Here is a 22,391-nt window from a genome sequence, read left to right on the forward strand (position 1 = left end):
AAAGAAAAACATCAAGGCCATAGCCAGCCTGGGGAGGGCGCTCTTTTCTCCGCACAAAGTGGTTCTTTTCCAATTGTCAGGTTATAGCTGGTCATAGCAATTTAGAAGTTTTGCAATTTAATAGCATGATCTCCTGCCGCTTACATGAAATAAAAAAAAATAAAAAATACATAGCCACAAGTGGCAATTAATGCTAATCTAAGCAGCTTTGGGCAAATGGTGTACAACTGACTCTTGAATCTTAGAATGGAAGGATATTGAATGTAGGCCAATGGCTTGAGGAGTTAAAGTCAAATACGTGAAATTTACATCCTTAATTTGATGGTGGCACAATGTCACAAGTATTTGTATACAATATGCTATAGACAGACATGGGAATATGAGTTTCCTCCAGGGTGCATGCGTTATTCTCAGGTTACGCATCATAACCTTTTTACCCATATCACGGATTTAGAAAATAGATTGTGGCCAATCACTTTGGATTCTAGAAATTCTTTTGATAACTATTCATCAGTATACTCAAGGCTCAGAATCCAGTGTTTTGTGAAGAAGCTTGCAGGAGTTCATTTAGGCTGTGGAATGCAATATTTTAAATTGGAAAACAAAATATGGTAGAAATTGAACAACCGTGTGAATCTTATCCAGCCTTACTGAATATATGGACAGTATGTTTATTGGTCTAGATGAGTTATGCTCAAAAATGCACAAAACGTGCCTTACATAATTTTGAGAGAGCAGTATTGGCGAAGCACTTCAGAATAGAAAAAATATTTTGACAACCTTACATCTTCAGCCATTAATGAGTCAGAGTCCCAAAACTTATGATAAGCAGTTGAATGGTATAGGAGAATTTCAAAAATAGGTTTAACAAAAATGGCTAAATTGTGAAAGATCCAATACGGTATAAATCATAAACGATGCACACATTGGATTCACACATGACTCATACATGACATACATGTCATACATGAAATCTGTCAAAACATCATGGCATGGCACCTTTAGCAGGTGCAAAACCTTTCAACACGAGTAAAACCAATATTTGGTGATGTATGATCATTAGTTTTGCGTGTGCTAAAGGGTTTTGCACGTGCTGAAGGTCTTATTAAATCAGGCCCCATGTTTCTAGGCTTTACATTTCATGAGGTACAGGCCAAGACATAAAATGTACACACAGTGCAGACCGTATCTGAATGACACAACTGAATGACACAATGACACAATGAATGACACAATGACACATTTTTTGTTGTTTTGGTTGTACTCCAGCACATTGGATTTGAAATAAAACAGAGAATACGAGGTTAAAGAGGGCGTTTACACCCATATCCAGTAATCCATTTGAGATCACCAGCGCCCTCGTGCTTCTTAACAATGTACCAAACAGTTGACTTGGACACACCCGATGTTTTCATTTTTCCATCCCATGACGATCTGCTTTAGGCCTACGGGAATTGACACTTAATTGGCCCTCATGTTCAGAGACAACAGCAACAGACTCCAAATGCAAATGAGTTACAAACTGAAATGTATGTTATCATAAGGAAAGGAAAAGATAGATCCTCTATGCTCCTGTGCCATCGGAAGAGTTGGACGCTTTAGAGCAGCAGGTATATGAGCAAAAGTGGTGGTAGTAGTCATTATAGCCTGCGTATCAAAGAGCAATTAAAGTGATGGGCCCTTTTGTACTATAATAGTGATTTAAGCTAGTGGTACAAGGGGGTTGCATATGCCTATCCCTTGCACGCCCCCCCCCCCCCCCCCCCATCTCCCCACCCCCACACGCACACACACAACAACACAACACAAAAAACAACACACTCACACACACCATAAAAGCCAGGTCAACCAAGTGTGCTTTAAGCATTGGTGGCCAGTAAATTCTGTATGTCCACACTGCACAGCTCTTTTCTTCCAAATCACTTGCATTCCTTGTTATCTTGGTTCCTAACACATGACAGACACGTTTGGACATGTATCTCACAGATGTTGCCTTCAGAATAAGAACAGCCAATTTGCCATTGTTGATTGTAACAGGGCTGCACTGGAATAATAGTATTAATCCTAGAGGAAGGTATCTGTGAGCTGGTAGATTGGCTGGTGTGAAGAAGATTCTTTCTCAGCCAGTTCATCCAATTACATTGTATTGACAAGGCAAAGGATAACCAGATGGAAACTTAGGGATAGTAATCAGAAAGTGCTTTTTTCCTACTAGCAGTTTGGTCCACATCAGGGAGTTGTAAGATTTTTTCTGTCTTCATGTTTTGTGTGAATGCCTTGTGCAAACCACAGTGTCTCCACAGCTCTGAGATTTAGTCTCCCTGCTAGCACCATGCAGTCAGTGAACAAAAAATGTAATTAAATAAAAAAAAACAGCACAGTGTGGCACGGTGGTGCAGTGGGTAACACTTTTGCCTCACAGCAAGGTCATGGGTTTTAATTTCAAAGCTTGGGCCTTTCTGTGTGGAGTCTGCATGTTTTACCTGTGTCCGCGTGGGTCATCCTCCGGGTACTCCGGTTTTCTCCCACAGTCCAAAGTCATGCAGGCAGGCCCATTGGAGACACTAAATTGCCCATAGGTATGAGTGTGTGAGTGAATGGTGTGTATGCCCTGCGACAGAGTGGCAACCTGTCCGGGGTGTATTCCTACCTCTTGCCCAATGCATGCTGGGATAGGCTCCAGCACCTCCCACACCCCAGCTCATGATAAACAGGTATAGATAATGGATGGATGGAGGTATGGAAAAAAGAACACAGCATTCTTAAAGAGAAGGGTTCTAATGATTTGGCCACATTCCCCAGCTGTGTTTTGGGGTAACTCCTACCCTTAGAGGGCAAGGTTGATGTCAGTCATTACTTAATGATACAAACTGATCATTTGCACCCATTACATGCCAAGAGAGACAGGTGTATTTCACTATGAAAAGACCCCTGTCAAAGAGCAGTAATGTCAAACACACGACTGAGAACCTGAACACCTGTGATCAATTAAAAAACCTCAGGTCCCCACGAATCCTCAGCTTTCATATCAAAGGTTTAATAAAGACAGCTGAAGGCCTCTACTGGCATTAAGGGAAAGAATGAGCAGTCCGTGCTCGATGATAAAACTTGATAAGTCTAGCGCATCAGATGCTCCCTTTTCTGTTCACAGTAAATGTGTACCGGAGTATGCCAAGTGTTCTTTTCTTTGATCACCAAGATTCAAGTTACATTAAGGGCTTTCTGAAAGTAAGTTCAGAAGTTTTTAAAAAAAAAGTGAATTATAAGTTATATTTTTGATAAACATACTACGCCCTTGTATTTCCTGTTATAGGATCACTATTTTATAAAAGCATGTGAACCCCTGGGATTTAAACCTGTATTGTAACTAATACGTGACCAAACACATATTTGGATACATGTTCCAAGAAATTTATTTTATTTTTTTAATTTTATTTTTTTAACTTATGTTAAAGTACAGAATCATAACTAGAGACTAGGTAAATAATTGTAGAGATATGACTGTTTGAATATCTAGAAGCAGAAAGATGTATCTCTTCATGTGGGCAACTGAGCATAGTCAAGCAATGAGAGAGGACACTGCTAAAAAAAACTGGCCATGAATCCAATTCAATCAAAACGTTTAAACCTTATATTTTATTTCATTTCCTATCTGCTAATCCGTTTTAGTCTGTTGCACCCGTTTAATTATGAATAGCCTCCTATTTATACATTTTATGTAGCTGAGATATCTGCACTTTTTATGTGTGCAGGCTAATTCCTATAGATGATAAAGTGTTACAGCACAACACTATAATATAATATGCCACTGCCACATGTCTGCGGTTCTAATGATCAATTGTTCTTAGGTGGAAAATTACTTATCACATTGCACCTCCCCAGTCATCCATGCTAACTGTTTGATGTGCAATCAAAGCAGGCTGTACTGATCTCTGATGCTGATGAGTCTCTAGACCCTAGCTATGTAAGGTGCACACTAACTGTACAATTATCCTCAGTGCCACCAATGAAACAGCACCAACATCGAAGGAAACATGCCTTGTTAAATGCTACATAATTCTATTAATACTCACATGCATGCACACATAACATACTCAGAAGTCAAGTTTGAACAAAGGTCTAATGTATTCCGTGTGACGATATATTCCATTCAAACTACCTGTTGGTTTGTCTAGTAGTGTAACATACTGGTGTACAAACAAATTATAACTAATGTGTTGCAGAAAGTTGTCACAAAGTGACATTGAATTCATGTCCTTGTAGTATAGTGTTCTGCCTAGAAGGACTATCTCCACAGTAAATGTACTCATAAATGTAAAATATGTACGACCTGATGCACTTCGTGGAAAAGCTAACGGAAGGGCCATAACCAGTTGATGAAAGGACTTAACTGCTTAGGACACTTTTTATGTCTGCATTCTGTCATAAATTTTAAAAACTAAAATCATATTCACATCCAATTTGGCTGATGAAGTCACCCGATGTAAGCTAATTTGATTAAGTCCAACCACTTTGACCAATCCCACCGTCTAATGGATGCATTTACCTGTCGTGGATGCTAAGTGGTTTTCTCATTAAGTACTCATTGTATTCTTGCCGGCTTCTCATTGTGTCAGGAAAGCTTTATACATGCATTATACGTTTAGTTGGCTTCTCACAGTTGCTTCTCACGATGCATAGCCCTCAGGTCTGAAAAATCCCAATGCATGAGATCTCGACTAGGGGTCGAGACCATTTCGCGCAAGATGATTTGAGGTGTTAGCCATTGTCTAGGGGGTTCAGGTGACAACAATTTGTTCAGAAATATGATATTTTCCTTGTTGTCAATTGCTGCTAACAGTTGGCAGAAGTGTTGCTACACTATTATTTGTAAATTTCCAGTTTGGCAGCTATTATGTGAGAAAGGTGTTTTAGATTAACATTGCTTACAGCCAATGACAGTAGGTGGGGCATCGGGGGGGCTAATAGGATTTGAAGGGGGGCGGGTTCCCCCCTAAGCCACCTCTTTCCCTTTGCTAACAGATGGACAGCACAGTGCAATGTCTTTAACAGAGCCAGCCCCACTTTATTTATCTCAGAGTGACATCGTAGACCTCCAATCAGCAATGACTATGCATGTACCTACCTTTCTTGGCTTTTCTTCTGCTGTTGTGTTTTGTGAAATGTCATAATGTTTGTGGTTTTGTCAATGCTTCATGCAATGTCTTGTTTTCCGAGTTCTGAGATATGCTGTTGTGTTTTCTAATGTGTTGATTTGTTTTGTGTAATGCAGTTGTGTTTTGCTCTTTTGGGCTTCCACAGCAATGGAGTTTATTATGATCTTTACTCTTAATAATGAAAATTAGTTAAGATTAGTTAAAATGCAATAAAAACATAGTAAGACATTGTAATAATGCTATCTGAATTATATGATGAAAATACTGTAAAATAGCAGTATAGAGTGCGTAGTACCTTTGCTTCGTATGCTCACTTAAAAATGTATTTCATTTTTGCTCATTTTGTTAAACCTGTCTTCTGATACAGGTATGCAGGCATTTCATGACTTTATATGAAATATGTACCGTGTAATAATGTAATGCAATGTCAAGTAATATTTTTTGCAAATACATGGTATGGCATTTAGTTTGGAATATCTTTTTTTATATATCAGAAACATATGCCAGTTAACATCTGTGTTATGGTAGGATGTATTTTTCACATTGAAGTAGTCGTAGCAAAAAAAAAGAAAGAAAAAAAAAACTGGCACCAAGGCAATCCTACTATAAGCATTTTTCACTTTCAAGTTATTTGGATGATGATTCTGCTCCTGACGCCAAAATAAAATGCACATAACCTATACTGTTATGACTGAGATATTCAATTGCATTCTGAAAGAAAGGCACAATGTTTTTCATGAGACCGTGAGCTTGCACAAAATCTGTGTTTTTATCCATTTTGCTCGACAGGGGTAAGTCATGTTTGCATATGAGCCACGTTTGGTCACTCGCATTCATGGTTTCTGGCTTGTACAAGAGCAACACAATTATCTGGCTCCTCTCAATGAAGAAAGGACATTGGCAAGAAGAGAAAACAACATTTTAATTGTCTGACACATCCCTCGTACAGCTGTTCTCACTCAAGGGCAATAACACAGCCAAGCTGTTTTAACAAGAATCCTTTCATGCATTTTGCAGAGATTTATAAGCCTTGTCCAGTTTAAAACTGGAAACCAAATCTCATCTCCAGGCAAGGCAAAACAATGATTCTTCTGCTACACTGATTATGCTATAGCAAAATGGCTGTCAGCTGCTATAACGTACTGTTTATAAATAAATTTGTTCTATATTTCATCGACACCCTTGACATTGCTACTGACATCAAAGTCAGAATAAGAACTGGTTTCTTTCAGCACTTGCTGTATTTCCAAAAACTATGGAATTTTTTATGTTCCCCTTGTTGGTGTGTTATAAGTGAGTGTGACAGTGCAGCAATGTCAAGTCAGTCACATATTGTATTTTCATGTATATTATATATATTTCATCACCACAATTCATCTCTCCACAATAACCAACCACACCTTAAATTGAGTCAATGTTGATGCCCCAGAAATCCACTGCGCTGTTGTAATACATCAGAGCAAAGAAACAAGTGTGAAACAACGCAAGATCATCAACACAAGTCTCTTCTAAGCGGTTCTGTCAATTTACCGGATTAACACGTTCCAGGTTCACTTGTGCCTCCTTTTGGGCTCTGGCTGAAAAAGTAATTTCATCTTCGAATAGATGAAAATTGAGGGAACTTGCTTAGTTTCATGATCTTTATTTTCACTTTTCAATGGCAAATGCATGCTATGGTTCTGATATAAGTTTTGCTTTGAGATTTAATTATTATTGAGAGGGGTTGGAATATTTATTAGATAAAACAGTTTTTATTTAGTTTGATAAATGCCTATGAGAGATTACGAAAACAACTTTTTATGCCTAGTAGTTTTTCTACACGATTTCTGCCATCTACAACAAAATATCTCTGGGAGTATACTTAATTAAGCCTATAAATTATTGCAGTGGAATCAATATAGTGGAACTGCAAATGTAATTTTTTTCAAAATGCTCATCGCTTAAAAACAGCATCTTGGTTAGCTGCGCAGAACGTGCTGGTGAAGAACGGTGTAGGCTGCAGCTCATCAGAGCAAGTTATGTTTCTGATGTCAGCAAAGAACTTATTCATTTAAAAAAAACACATTCAGTGTTCTTTATGATTTGTTTCAAACATTACAATACATGTACTAGTACTGCAATCTGTGATATTATGCCATGTACTCAGTTTATACAAGCTTCGGTGCAAATATTAACCAGGTAGTGGGTTGGATAAGAGCGCTGTGAACTAGGTCAGATGAGAGTGCTGTGAATTTCCAGCAATGTCAGTTTGTGTTGTCATTTAAAACTTTAGTTTGCTGTCTAAAATGCAGTTTTAAAATGTTTGCAAAAAGGAGGATCTGATTGCTTCAGTACCCCCATTTGAATGGGAGCGATTACCAAAGTTTAAAAAAAAAAAAGTGGCCTGACTCTCTCCTACTCGCCCGCTCTGTTCTGCCAGCAACAAATCATTTATCTTCCTTCTTTATTGTTCATTGCTCATTAGTCTTGATTCAATTTTCATTTCCAGTGGCTACAAGCGACAAAGTCCAATTAAAGAACAAAGACAGCATTCAGTGTGCTCCTTGGCCCCTGCAGAGCTTTTCCTGGCAGGCAAAGGAGCAGGTAGCATTAATAGGAAGCCGCAGAATGATTCTGGGATAAATAACTACCATGAAGGACAAAGGCCCTCTTCAAGAAGAACAAAAGATTTATCTTTTTATCACTAATATAAAACCACAGCACTGTTTTTCCTTTCTTTCTTTCTTTTGTATTTTCTGCAGTTTTCTTTAGAAAAATGTTCTGCAGTCCAGGTTACTGTGGGTCAAGCCAATTTAGGAAATTCCCAGAGGCAGAGGTCTCTGACCCTGATCCTGGAGAGCTGCAGATCTACTAGTTTTCACTGGTACTCAGCAATTTATTTATCAATTAAAGCAGATCATTATCCTGTTTGACTGACCTCACCTGGTTTCAAGGGTCAAAATTGTTTGCTGTCTTTTATTGAGGTTTTGCATACATTACAAACGGTAGTGAAATTGCTAATCCCATCCCACCCCACCCCTCTCTTTAGTTCCCTACCACCCTCTCCCTCCCACATTCCCGAAAACCATTGCGTTCCCACTACCTCAGACCAGTACAGAATTGTATAGACAGTCAGACACACAAACTGACATATGGATAGACAGACAGATGAACAGACAGATAGTAGGGATTTTCCTGGCTCAAAATAGGGCTTCGCTGGTGACTTTGGATGAGAGTGATTGTGGTCCAGCTTTACTGCCACTGTTAACTTGATGCATTGTCTTTCTATATTTATCTATATTTAGAATGTAAAGTTCTGTAAAGTCTTCCAGAGGCCACCACAATGCATTAAGATGTAGGCTCACATATGGCAAAAATGGGAACAATTTCAAGATTTCTTGAAGCGTTACACATTGTAGGTGCCAGAATTTGTGAGGAATTCTGAATAAACTGAAGGAATAAAATGTTGTAAGGGGTCATTCTACAAGAATACTGGTATACTGGAATACGTCATTTCATTTTAGTCACTCAACTTAGAAAACATTTTTTTCAACTTAATAAATCCACATAAATACTACCTTAATATTATACATCAAGTAGTATACATTAGTTAGTATTTAAATTATTTTTATACATTCACTCAAAGAATGCTTGCCTTTCTGTCATTGGTGGTACTTCTACCTTGTAACAGCATAAAAGCTACTTTTCGCAGAATTTTATTTCTTAGTTCAATCTGCGCATACAGGCAAAAACAGAGTAATGTTAATACAGTAGAATCCACTTAACTGCATAACGGATTGTCACATAATTTTGGTATTTGCATAGAACTGCCAAATTCCGAACCATTTCCTATTCAATCCATTGCAAAGAGATCTCATATTTGCATAAACCATTATCGCATATTTCAGATATTGTCATAAAATTACGTCCAATCACACCGCATAATGACCTATAACACACAGATCACACTATTAAAAGAACCAAAATGCAATGCAAAGTACTAAAAGGTGAATTAAATATGAACATAACCTCTCTACAGTGCTAGCGCATTTATTAAAAATGCTTGTTGTGAAGTGCATGTGCATTAGGCCTGCAGTAAGAAACTCTTGTGAATTTCATTGAGTTCAGATGGCGGGCATCCTTGGGACAGGTGCCATTACGAAGGCAAGAGGTTCTACAGCTAATACTCTGGTACCTCTGGTATACTCTGGTAAGGAAGCACTTTAAAGAAAGATCTGGCTGGATGGGAATGGGTGAGCAGACGGTTATTTAGCTGTACGTTGGATATGCATTACATTACATTACAGGCATTTAGCAGACACTCTTATCCAGAGCAACTTACACAACTTTTACATAGCATTTTTACATTGTATCCATTTATACAGCTGGATATATACTGAAGCAATTTCGGTTAATTACCTTGCTCAAGGGTACAACGGCAGTGTCCTACCCGGGAATCGAACCTGCAACCTTTCGGTTACAAGCCCAGTTCCTTACCCACTGTGCTACACTCCGTCCTGGCATATACGCGTGGCATATATGGAGGAAACAGAGGGGCATTCAGAGCCAGTGATTTTAGATGCTGTGCGTACGACCCTCTCAGACTGTTTCTTCTCTGGAGCTGTTGTATTGTGGTACCGAGCAGTAACTGAACAAGACCAGGTTAAAACCTAGTATATGGCTGGACCGAACCAGCCGACGTCACAGACATTCGCGGTGTAACTTTATCACTCACTCAGTCAGTCAGTCAGTCAGAGACATTCGCGTTTGTAGGGCTGGCCCCGCTGTTGCGGTCCAGCCAAAAAGTACAACTTTCAGCCACAGAGCAGAAAGACACTACATCATCTATTCACCGGTGAGCGAACTGAAATGGGTCCAGGTCACTGTTGGATAAGTGACCAGTCACTCAAAAACTTTCATAATAAGAGCAATAGAGCGACTGGCTCGTAATCATTAAGACAGCTCACACTGGCCTTCTTGGGGACATGGATTTCTAATGGTCGACTTAAAACATGCGGGGACTTTGCACTTTAGAGACCAATTAAAAATGTCAGTTAAAACTGAGGCTAACTGATCAGCACAGTGCTTAAGAGAGGCTATGGATATCTGATCTGGCCCTGCCACCTCCCTACTGCCTGTGAAAGAGGGATACGACCTCATGCTCCTTATTAACAAAAGGTGGCTTTAAAAATTCTGCACCAGCTGGAAATCTATTTTGGGGAGCTGTCATTTTATAAAATCGGCAATAAAATACATTTAATTTATCAAGGAGGTTGGGATCAATATCTAGGACTGTGTGCTTAGTCTAATAATTAGTTATTTGAAGGCCTTTCCAAAATATCCTTTGCCTTAAGTTTGCTCTCAGTTTTTTACTTGTACTTATCCAGAACTTTCTTATCTAGAACTCATACAGTGCCATGCCATGATACAGTTCCTGATTTGCTTTATTATTGCATATTTGTCACACTGAATGGTTCTAGATGTAACATTAGACAAAGGGAACCTGAGGAAACACTCAGTGAACACAGTAAACATTTATTTCATGAAAAAAGTAATCAAACACCCATATCACCCATGTGAAAAAGTAATTGCCCCCTTAAACTTAAGAACTTGTTGTACCACGTTTAGCAGCAATAACTGCAACCAAACGCTTCCTGTAATTTGATATCAGTCTTTCACATCACTGTGGAGGAATTTTAGCCCACTCTTCTGTGCAGAACTTCTTTATTTCAGACACATTGTTAGGTTTTCGAACAGGGACTGATCCTGTTACAGCATGTCTATTGGGTTCAAGTCAGGACTATAACAAGGCCACTCCAAAACTTAAATTCTGTTTCTTTTCAGCCATTCAGATGTGAACTTGCTCTCAAGTTTTGGATCATTATCTTGCTGTGTAAAACAATTACTCTTTAGCCTCAGCTCATGGACCGGACAGTCCGTTTAAGAATTTTCTGGTACACAGTAGAATTCATGGTTGCTTCAATAATGGAAAGTCGTCCAGATACTGAAGCAGCAAAGCATCCCCACAATTCACCCTTCGCTAAGCCCCTCCCTGGAACGGCCATTGTCCAATCCCTGGAAAAGCAGGGTCTTCAGACGAGAGCAAAATTCCGAAATCGTGTGCCTACGGAAGATACAACTCCGGCAGTAGGTATCCCAAGAGGGGGGAGTTTTTTTTTTTGCGTTTCCAAAGCCAAAAACACAAGAGGAGAGATGCCCAATATGGATTAAACAATGCGGGAGACCTCATTCACAGCTAAATCCATCCAAAATCAACAAGAACACCTTCGTCTGCTCTAAGTTAAGATGCTAACATTAGCTAGCACAGATTGTACATAGTTAATCGCAAATTAATCGCACATTTTTTATCTGTCAGATAAAAAAAGTGTTTAATACTCTTATCAGCATGGGAGTGGACAAATATGCTTGTTTTATGCAAATGTATGTTTATTTATTATTGGAAATCAATTAATAACCCAAAACAATGACAAATATTGTCCAGAAACCCTCAAAGGTACTGCATTTAGCATAACAAAATATGCTCAAATCATTACATGGCAAACTCAAGCCCAACAGGCAACAACAGATGGGCATATTGACCTGCTAAATTTAACATTACTTAGTAATATGAGTAGTCACACAATTTAGTGTTTCCAACTTTACACTTATAAAGGTTCACTAAAACCCCCGTTTTTTTTTAAGCATTCACACAAAATGATGGACCTCAATGAATCGCAACAACAGACACATTGTACAACAGGTACATTGGTCAGCTAAGTTTTCCATTACTCAAAGATCATTCCCTGGATCACTCTCACTTCTAAAGCACATCACACAACGTAATTGTGTCCAACCTCACATGGGGAAAATAAAGGCTCACAAAAACATCCCCTTCTACTATATGGGATCAAAACAGGATGATACAAAATAAAACAAACAATAAATAAAGTGAGCAGGAAACAGTGGAAAGGGAGTATAATACAGAACTAGGAGTCGAACTAGGATATTGCAGTAAGGCTATACTTCAATTTTTTTGGATACAACAGTTAGGCTACTTCTATTTCTTTGCACCGAGCCAGTTGCTTAAACAGACAAGCCTGTTTACATTGTCGGACTACAGGGCAGCTCCCTTCTTCTGAACGATATGCCCAGACGATGAAAAACTGCGTTCACGCTGTTTTACTCGGGAAAACTTGGATTCCCACAGAAAATGCTGCTTTGTTTTATTGTTAAGGAGTATATTAAATGAGTAAATAGAGTGAAACCGCGAAACTAGTTAGGCTGCAGTAGTACTGAAATGTAAATATGGTATCACTGTCAGGTGTTAAGTTCTATCATTTGCAGAATTTATTTCTGAGTAAAATAACGTTTTCTAGCTAAGCTGGCTAGTGAAAAATGTTGCTGATGGATATCGTAACTTTTAAATTTCACATATTGCTATAATGAATGGGAAACATAAACGATACTAACGCGTATCGCATAATCACACACCCAAATGAAAATGCATGAAAAGCCTAAATACACCATTTTTCTTTCTTACCACAAACTACAAATGCCGCCATTTATCTTAATGTGACGTCCCCAATCCGGAAGTCGGAAAAGTCGGAGCTCAGAAATGATGCTCAAATTTCCAACCTATAATTCCGTGTTCTACGCAAGCGGCCAAAACCACACTTCGTTTTTGAAGCTCATTTCCTGGTCTTGTTGTTTCTGGTTGCTCACTAGCACCACTACGGTTGGCTCCAGTATAGGTGTTTTCATATCCGGTTTCCATGTAAGTCTACGGTACAAATGCGGTCAAAATACAAAGTCAATAATTTTTTCTCATGAGAACAAATAGTCACAATATGTGTATTTTATTCATCTTATGACTGTCCATGGGTCGATTTCATAATTTATTGTGTCATTTGGGCACTGTTATAGTATTTGTTGTGGACCAATGAGGTACAGTTTGCGTCACTTCCTGATAACTGCGGAGGACTAAGCTACAGTAGGGGCTACAGTCTATGGTCACTGGGTGGAAGGTGGCGCCTCTTGGCCTTGACATTGCGGCTCCGACCACGGTTCACCTGTGCGAAGTCAGAAAATGCAGGCATCCCATTTCGTAGTGATTTCATTATGAAGTCTGCTATTTACAGCTGCACTAGACGACCATAAAATAATCCTCCTCTGAAGTCTTTCGGTAGCCGAGTCATTTTTACTATTTCCTTTAGCCTACTTAACCAAATAATTAGTTGGCAGAAAGCATAATCAGCTTGCTATATTTGGTAGTCCAGTAGCCTATGCTAAAACAGTTCGAAACTTCGGCGACCAAGCCATTTGACTAGCTAGCTAACCCTAACCGGCAAATATTCAATTTTTCAAACTTGTCAGTCGTGTACATTCCGTAAATGTCTACCTGGGCCATGCTTCACGCATGTGACAAAGCTACTATAATCGCGATTTTGGGATAAACACTGCTAAATTTTCAGTTTCACGAAGCGAATTAAGAGTCTTAAGGTTTATTTGCTGGATAACATAAAACACACAATGAAATCACACACACAGAATTTAACGAAATTAACCATCTTTGTAAGATTGGCATTTAGAAAGGAACATGTTTTTAGCATTTAAGAGCATTTAAGACAGTGTTTCTCAGAATCGGTCCTGGGGCTCCTTGCGTATATTGGCTTTTCTCCATTGGTTTTGATGATCTACAAGAAAAAAATAGCCGAATAATAATTAGAAATTCAATGTACATTATTTTTGTCTTCATGCACCAGGTGGAAAACTTGCTGTACAAAGTGCGTTGTCATAATTACACGCCTGCAGATCAGTTATTAAAATACTTGGTAGATTTGTTAATCACCACTGACAGTGTTAATTTTTATTCGGTAAAAAGTGACTTGCGAACGATCGGTCAGCTAGCGTCACCCAGCAAGTGAACACCACAAACGGCGATGGAGTAGTAGCAGTTACTGGCTCATTAACTGACTGTGGCGAAAACCTATGACGATAACTTGCTCGGTTAACAGCAGGTCTACCAGACAGTTATATGAAAATTAGCCTAGGCAAATCACCAGTAGCCTACACATCTCTGATTGATTGACCATCAGGGTAGTCGATGTTCTTCCCCTGTGGTTCATATTGCTAATGCGTGAGCTAACCACGGATAGCATACCTAGCTCACTGGCAAGCTGATATGCTAGCTAAGCATATTCGTTTTGCTGAGAAACATAAATTGAAGATAACTTAACATAATTGTATTATTAATGTCATACATATAATGTGATTGCATGACACAGTACAAGTTCAAAACTGTATGGTTTTGGCTCCAAATCAACAACATGGCCTCGCCCGCCATTGAGCTTCAAAACGTGTTTTAGAGACCCACGGAGAGTCAATGGGTGACGCCACAGTAGCGTTGTCCATATTTTTTACAGTCTCTGGTTCTACGACAAGTCGAACCTCATTTTTTACTAGTTCCGAGTTGTCTTGAATGCAGCATAAGAGTCAGGCAAACGTTCATAACAGAACGTGTGTTAACGTGCGTTAAAAAAATTAGTGGCGTTAAAACTAATTTGTGTTAACGCATTATTATCGCGTTAACTTTGACAGCCCTACTAATTATACATAAAAATAAACTAATGCAAATGAATGGCTGACAGTATTCCTTCAAATCTTTCTTTCTAATAATCTTATTTTTTATTTTTTAATGTGGATGCTCCATTTGGGCAAGGATCCACTCCAAGGATCAGCTCGGAAGTATCCTGGAATATACTATGCGCGTAATGTAAATTTTCTGGTAGACGATTCATTATTATTGATCCGTTTACATAACTTTGGATGTGTTCCTTATTTTCTTGTGCATGAGGTGGCAAAGCTAGCCAGGTATGTATCAAACCCACAATGTGGGAGCAATATCCTGGTGCGCTTTAAAACAAGTGGAAAAGCGGAATAACTTAACGTTAGTCTTTGCTAACTAATTTAACGTTAATCATGCTAAAACTCATTCTATTTAATAATGACGGCAATATTAGGAGCCAGGTTTAAACCTTTCTTTATCCTAAAAATAAATAAAAGTATATATTGGTTTACCCTGCAGTGCAAGAACATTGTTGCTCCTTTATATAGTGGTCGTGCACATGAACTGCCAAAACGTGAGGTGCCTGACTCTTGCATTGCGATCTGTGTGCTTTAGCCTCTATTTTAATGTCATTACTGTCACTCTTCCAACAAATGATATCATGGATGTAGCCCTCGAAAGCATATTGCAGTCCTTTCTGTCTACTTTTCTCTGATATTTGAAATGTATTACTCCAGAAATTTGAAATAATTTCCTTCTGAATATCTCTCGCTGGTATAATTGATAACTCCATATTTTGATATGTGGGTCCGAAAGCTTGCCAGGCGTAGCAACAGTAACCAAGGGGGGCGGGACTTAGCGAACGGCCAATTGGACTGTTGGTATGATGTTCTTACAGTGAAATATTGTATCATTCATTCATTAATTTGCTTTATGCCACACATAATGGGACTCCATTTCATTGAAAAAGTTCCACTTTTGACTTATCTGTCCATAGAACATTATCCTAAAGGATGGGGGAACAACCAGATGCTTTTTTTTTTTTTGCAAATCTGAGACAAGCATTGATGTTTCTCTTGGTGCGCAGTCGTTTTTGCCTTGCTACGCTCACATGACATCGGGCATCCTGTGCTCCAGTTCAGATACAACAGGGCTAGCTGCAATCAAGCCAGTCTGTGTTCAATCGCTGGAATCTAATTGTCAATTACATTTGGTTAATTGGTTGATTGAGTAACTAAGAGTGCGATTACTTTTTCACACGGGTGATATGGGTGTTTAATCACTTTTTCATGAAATATGATTCCCTGCCCCACTCTTCAAGGCTGCATTTTTCTGTTTGCATAGGGTTTTAACATTTTTGTTAAACCACGGTGTGGTAGGGCTCAATTTGTGGGAGAGGTTCAGGTCAATCGAAGGACCACGCCCACTGGTTAAGTGGGAACACGCACCTGGGGTGCATTACCAATTAGTACGGGTATTTAAGGTGTGCTCGTTTGCCTGTAGGCAGCTGTGACTGGGGAAATTGCAGGTTGAGAGAGAGCCACACCAACTGAGTAGCTTGAAAGCTGCTGTGAGGCTGTTTGGTTGTTTTGTCTTTGTTATTTTTAGTTTGTTGGGTTACTTTGTTGTTTTTACCTGGATCCCGTGAGGGTGAAGGGCGAAACCATTTTGTTTTGTTTCACACTCTCTCTAAAAGCATTTAAAAAGACCGGTAAACTCCGGAATTCCAGTATCTCCCCGTGTCCAACTGTTCTGTCCACCAAAGGGGTGTGCCACATGGTTTATTTTTGCTAAAGACAGTCACTGCCTTGAAAGGAGAACACGTTTTACCTGGATCCCGTGAGGGTGAAGGGCGAAACCATTTTGTTTTGTTTCTGAAGGATCGCACTCTCTCTCTCTAAAAGCATTTAAAAAGACCGGTAAACTCCGGAATTCCAGTATCTCCCCGTGTCCAACTGTTCTGTCCATCAAAGGGGTGTGCCACATGGTTTATTTTTGCTAAAGACAGTCACTGCCTTGAAAGGAGAACACATTTTCTGAAAATGGTTATTTCATGATGAGACCATCAGTAAATTCATCTGTCATTACAACCCTACTTAAAACATTTCAGTCTGTAATACTCACACAGATTCCCAACATTTCTGTTGCACGAGGGGACCACCATTTCACAGCGCTAATAAACCACTTGATTGTTTTCCATTTTTGGCAGTATCATGGTCATTTACAGTGCCAATTCACACTAAGTATCAATTTAGTTAAACGTGGGAAATTCTTGTTGAAATGAAATGCACACAAGAGCTTCCTTTGTTGTGGGTATAAGTTGGGACCCACAAATGTATTCCCATTTATTTTGTTCAAAAATGTTATTTTCATATCCTGACAAAATGTCACATTTATTTCTTAAGAAGTACTTGAGGTTGCATGCTGCCTAATTTTCTTTTTTTTCCAACTCAATAATAAAAAAACTGAACTTGTAAAAGAAATGATTTATGTAAGCCTGCTAATTACAGTCAATCAAACAAGCTTGCAAAAAAGAAAAGGTTGCACTTAGGGTGGAAATGTAGTGCATGATAATGTGAAATTTAACCAAACTAACTTTGTGCCCTGCGGGCACGAAAAAGAAATTGACATGGCAGAGGAAATGCAAATTGAATACAACACATGTACAAGAGAACTGAAATTAAATTAAACTGAAGTTGAAGTGTTAGCACATCCATGAAGTATCACGTAGCATTACTGTATGAATCTGTATTACAGCAAATGGACGTTATACCTCACCTGGGGAAAGAAATTGTGTGTGGAATTTAATAATATTAAAAAATGAATACCTTGAGAGTGCCTGTTTTATCCGCAGTCGAGCTGACGAGACGTTGGCACGATGTCTAAGAGCGCAGGAGGAAAGAGCTTTTCGTGGGACGCGGTTTTCCCGTACGAGTGTCCCGCAGGTGGGGGGCATCACCTGACAGCAGACGCTGTCCCAGCAGGCCGTGCTGCGCTCGCAGGCCGGGCGACGGGCGAGTGATTGGCACGGGGAAAGATTTGGCCGACAAGGCTCGGTTTGCTTTTTTCTTTTTTTCTTTTTTCTTTTTGTTGTTTCATCCGGCTGAGAAAGTGAAACTGCTGTCAGTAATATCCTCCGGCTCTCCCGGGACCGTGTTCACGAAGCGTCTCGGCGCAGGAGTGCTGATCTCAGATCAGTTCAGCCTTTTAGCTCATGATGGAAAAATGAGGATGTGATTTGGGGGGGTGGAATGAACCCGGGACTCGTACTCTGAGACACTTAATGAATACACGCCCTGGTTTCCCGAGGGTACCTCTGTTCTGTGGAAATTACAGCCGTGGTCAAAGATGCGGCTCTGCAGTTCACAGCAAGGGCATGAAAGGCGTTAAATAGGCCAGTACCTACGCACTCCAATAAAGCCAGATTCTTTCAGTTCCTTTTTATTTCATTAATACTGCCACCTGATTAGTGCAGGCATGTGACCGTTGGCCTGAAAACTTAATGAACCTCATTCACAAAGTGTTTTTACGCTAACTTCCCAGAAATCCAGAGGTTATATTCAAGTTTATCTGCAAGTCAAGTCAAACATTTTACAATAAAACAATGGATACACAAAATAACGTGTATGCATAAACACATGTATTTTAACTTTAAATAAACACACACACACACGCAAGTGCAATGTATAGAATAAAGCTAGAACAATCAGCATGCATTGTATAATGAATAAGGGTAACTAAACAAACATGATCAGGCTCCCATAGTCTGCAGCCACTCTATGGTCACAATTCAAGCCCAATACCTTACTAAAACTACCTCTTATGTACTTTCATGCTGACAGAAATAGCGAACTCAAATTATGGCATAATTGCACCATCTGTCCAAACTCACACCTTAGAACTTCAATCGACTTGGCCCTATACTTGTGTCTGAGTGCTACACATTAAGCCTTAGATTAATTTTTAGACTTTTAATGCAGTACATGGCGTCAGATGTACTGTTCAGATAAAGGCCTGCGAGAGAGAGAAGGTAATTGGATAGGGATAACTTGTCCATGGTCTGTACAGATTAAATTGTTTCTAAGTAGCCTGCTTCGGTCAACATGCTTTGTCTCTGCATCTGCCCCCCCCCCCCCTCCACCGGGCAACAGAGTCAGGCTGAAGCCCTAAAACTATTAATACAATCTATAGTGTCTCCTCTCCTGCAGAGTTTGGTTTATTCAATTTTATTTGTATAGCACTTTTTACAGAGAACTGTCACGAAGATGCTTTACAGAGCAAAAGCACAGCAAAAAGAGAATTTGATTTAAATGATCCATTGAAAGTCTTAGGGCTCTATTTTCTGGAATTAATGGGTGGGTGGCTAATTAATGTTGGTTATGTTAATGTTAATCAGCTGTTTCTCACAAGACGCTCTTTTGTGAGAGGTGCAGTGTTGGACTGCCACATTTTTCAAAAATTGAGTTTGAACAAATCTCATGAATGAGAGAAATTTGTTTGAATTTGTTCAAATTTTCTTCCATCGGAATTACAATAAAAAATATACAGGTAAGTACACATTACAAACATGCTCAGCTATTCCACGAACTGCACATATGCTATCCTTTGAAGCATGTACAGCTGACCGTTTCAAATGCACTTTCATTGTCTTCCCAAATGTAACTGTGCGCTATTAATTCAGTTTATACATTTAGAGCACATTTGGGGATTCCAATAAATGGTATGCAGTAGTGTTGACAAATCAGCTCCCTCTTTGACACCTCTAATTAGGGAGCAATGCCATTATAATTTAAAACAGTCCCTCTTTCACTTACTAAGAAACCCTGCCAAATTAGTCAATAATTACATGACAATATAGTTTTAAAACATTCATAAGGGCATCAGGCAAGTTTCTTTAGTCACAAATGTAGCCACCATTTAAAGAATAAAAGTTTAAGTCACAGTAACATCTTTTTTTTTTTTCCTGCTTGTAAGTTGCTCCCACCCCTTTCCCTCCCTCTCCCCCTCTCCCTGCCCCTCTGTGTCTTTGCTCCAGAGGTGCCTGGTCCAGCCTAATCCAGAGGGCCTGAATCTGGGCCCTGTGACGGGCAGTGTAGCCATTAATCACAGGCTGGTTCCAACGCAGGTCTGATCTCTCCATCTCTGGACACAGATGCGCTACCGCAACCCCCTCTGCCCTGGATAAAAGAACCTCCAGCCTGGTGGAAAAGGCCAGCTGCACCCCCCAGGGTTATCTGGAACAAGCGTATCTTTGTGTTCACGGAATGGAGCGCGCCCAGGCGGCAGAACGCCTTTCCTTGCTCTTGGGAGGGCACAAGTAGTGTTTTTATTTGAGGATAAAGTGATGATGATCAATTCTAGCATCACTTCTGCATTCGTACCGTATATGCTTTTGAAACTGGTTTATCACATTTCGCTTCAATAAGAATATTCAGACATTTTTTCATACCTGCAATGAAGGAAGACCCTCCTGAGAAACCTTGACTATGGAAATCCAATTTATATACATTCAGCCACCGCCAAATCATTGGATTCATTGTACCAATGTGCTGTCCATTTTTTTTTTAACTGCTGATGGGTTTCACACCTATCACTGTAACTGTATCAGGCTGTAGGATGGCCATGTCTGTCCAGTGGAAGGGTCCAAACGGGCAACATTTATGAACCTTTTCTTCAGGAAATTCCATACTAATCACACATTTATATAAACAGCTATTATACAGGAACCTCTATACTATCACACATTTGTTTACAGTGGAAATTTATGGATTACTATAATCCCAAAGCAGTCTGACCCTCACACTGACCAATATTTTGTCTGAATTCGATAAGTCAGCCTTTAGTTTCTGTGCCCCATTCTATGCCCCATGTACTAAGATGACCTTTAAAATACGATTCCCGTGTCACACTTGGCCAGTTTAGGATTTTACTAATGGATCTGCATCCTGAGCAGTATGTGTTATTTTATTTGATTTTAATTTGTATTGAGTTTATTGATTTGTGTAATTGTGTTGTTTCGGACCATTGACTAATTAACTCCTGTTGTTTTTTTATTTTCTTTTGGAGTCATGTTTTGTAACCATGGTTCCTCAGAAAAAAGAACCAGGGGCCTCAAGGTGTGTATGCACAAAACGGATGCATACGCCACTCTCCCCGGCGGATTGGGGATTATAAAAACAAACAAACCTGATATGAAAACATGCGCACATTTACACAAACTATGCTTAGTAAATATGTATGCGTATGCTCATTTTGGAGACTGAAGGAACTGGTGACTCCGATGGCAAGGTAGTGAAATGCTGATACAGTAAATGTTCCACCGGCCCATTTCACTCAATTACTTTTAGTTAATTTCAAAGTACACAGCCTTCCCCTAATCATATCCCTTATCAGAGGAACATTAGGGCCTAAATAGTTTCTGTCTTTTTGGTGTCAGCCTGCCCAAAAAAGAGATAATATCGCCAGTGTCACCTTTCCACCAAACAATACAGTCTGTCTGGCCTCTTCCTCCGTACGAACTGCATGACGTTCCTCTAGCTTGCCTTGCAGTCTGACTTCTCTATTCTCCCTGACCATTCACTGGAATGACAGGCTGATTTATATGCTTATCATATTCACAATGGGCATTCCATTATCCATGTATGCTTAATTGTGGGAGTTAATGAAGTGGGATACTAGGCTCATGCACATACACAATATTTCAATTTGAATGTGATTTATGAAGAGAAAATTGTGCACAGTTCAGCGTATGCACGGTTTTCTAAGTCAGGATATTTTTGGCCGCGTGCACTTTTCTTCTCTTAGTGTGGATGCAACATTTTAGTATGAAATATGTGCAGAGGGCCCTGTTTCACGTGCTTCCTCTAAACAATCCAGATTAATTTGAATTTTGAGCTTCTGTACAACACGCGTTCAACAAATAATTACATAAATAAAGAAGAAGAAAAAACCACTTTGTCTTGGATTTAATCAACATTTGCCCTTAACTTGGACCTACACATACTTTCAAGTGTTTTTCCCCTCACAACAGAGTTTGTAGGGTTAAAAATATGCTGTAGCTAAAAGCAGTATTTAGCTGCTGAGATGAGGAGGAATGTTGATTGAATCTATGCCTTGGCATACACCAGTCCCATAAACATCTGCAAAGAGCTTTGGAAACTTGAATTTACAATAGGTCCACTGCATGTTTAGTGTTTTTGTTTGTCTGCAAAGCCATCTCATTGTGATCCTATGTAAATCCCTCTCTCTCTCACACACACACACACACACACACACTCACTCTCTCACATGCACCTACACACACACTCTCTCACACACACACTCACTCTCTCACATGCACCTACACACACACTCTCTCACATGCACTTACACACACACGCACACAAGCACAGTGCAATCTATTTTCCTCAGCATTCAATTCAACTCATTTACATCAGCAAGCCAGGAAAAAAGAGAAGATTTTATCTCAACTTGGTGTGAAAAGAAAGTCATCCCCACCTCTCACAGGCCTTTTTGAATAATGATGGTATGAGTTCATCATTCATAATGACAATGATCATTTATTATGGACTCAAATAGGATGAAAAAGCCCTTCCTTAGTGAGTATACCCTCTTCCTTTCTGACGCCAATGGATTTGTTCTCTTAACCTTGGATCATGACAGATAATAACTTCCTCATTGAGGATCTACCT

The sequence above is a fragment of the Anguilla anguilla genome, chromosome 13 (assembly GCF_013347855.1).
Source record: "Anguilla anguilla isolate fAngAng1 chromosome 13, fAngAng1.pri, whole genome shotgun sequence".
In the NCBI taxonomy this organism is placed as follows: Eukaryota; Metazoa; Chordata; class Actinopteri; order Anguilliformes; family Anguillidae; genus Anguilla; species Anguilla anguilla.